Here is a 1,156-nt window from a genome sequence, read left to right as displayed (position 1 = left end):
GTGAACATTCAGAACAGGAAATAATTTAAAGCACAAAAGTGGAAATAAAGTCAGAGGTTCTTGGCTTGGTGATTTAGATCATGGATAGGCAAGCCTAAAGCTTGTTATATTTACTTCTTTACTTACGTCACCCCTAGTCTCTCAGCACTAATCAACATTTAGTGCAAAAGAATCATTTTGCATTAGGAGGGACATACATACTATCTTTAGCGTTTAATAGTTATCTTCTATCAAAAATTCAGGACAGGTATTAATTACTGGTGAGCAATTCATTCCTGCTATTTTTCCAGAAGAAATCTTGCTTCTGCACAAAAGTTGGGTTTTCGACATTTACTCTTTCTGATTCCGCTTGCTAAAAAGCTGGGGAGAACCCAGGTATTTGATGAATTTTGCCATCTCCAGCCAAAGCTGATATAAAAATGGATTTGGAAAGTTTAAGTGTTACACTGGCTTTAACATCTTTCTTTATTACAAAAGGAGTTTAAACAACAGAGGAAAAATGATAAATATTACCCAAAAAGCATAAGGTTAAAAATGCAGCTGATTTTGGAATACAGCTCTATTTTAAACAGCAAGCCAATTTCTGCCTTTATTTTTAAGAAGTTATTTTAATATCTTTGAGGATAATTTTTAGTATATGTTTTCCTATTACATCTTTATTGGGCAAATATATGAAAAAAAAAAAAACATTTTCAGAGAGGTGTAAAAAATATTACTTTGGGAAGATGATTTTTGCAGAACTGTGCTAAGCCTCCTCCGGCCCATGCTGCTGAAAGGGCTTCTGACAAGACTTTGGAGAGCTTCTGGCATGTCCGCCCCACCCCAGCTAATTTTGTACCTCTCTGTTTTGGCATAAAGCGTAATGTAGTTCTAAAAGGAAGACAAAATGTGAATTTCTACTAATCTTCAACACAGGCCGTTTTCAACTTTTCATGCACAAGCACATGAAATAAACAGGGTACAAGGAGAGGAAATGGAAAGCCGCAGATGCTTTAAAGTGAACATGAGCACAGCGGTACTGCTTATTTGGAGATGACCCATTCACCACTACCAACGTCAAGTCCAATTTCCAAAATAAGGCCAATAGGAAACAATTCCTATGGGGCTTCATCCAGCAAATGCAGGCTCACAGCAGTTCTGTTTTTTGTTTAACCAC

Source organism: Ahaetulla prasina, chromosome 2 (genome assembly GCF_028640845.1).
Source record: "Ahaetulla prasina isolate Xishuangbanna chromosome 2, ASM2864084v1, whole genome shotgun sequence".
Classification (NCBI taxonomy): Eukaryota; Metazoa; Chordata; class Lepidosauria; order Squamata; family Colubridae; genus Ahaetulla; species Ahaetulla prasina.
This window is presented reverse-complemented; position numbering follows the sequence as displayed.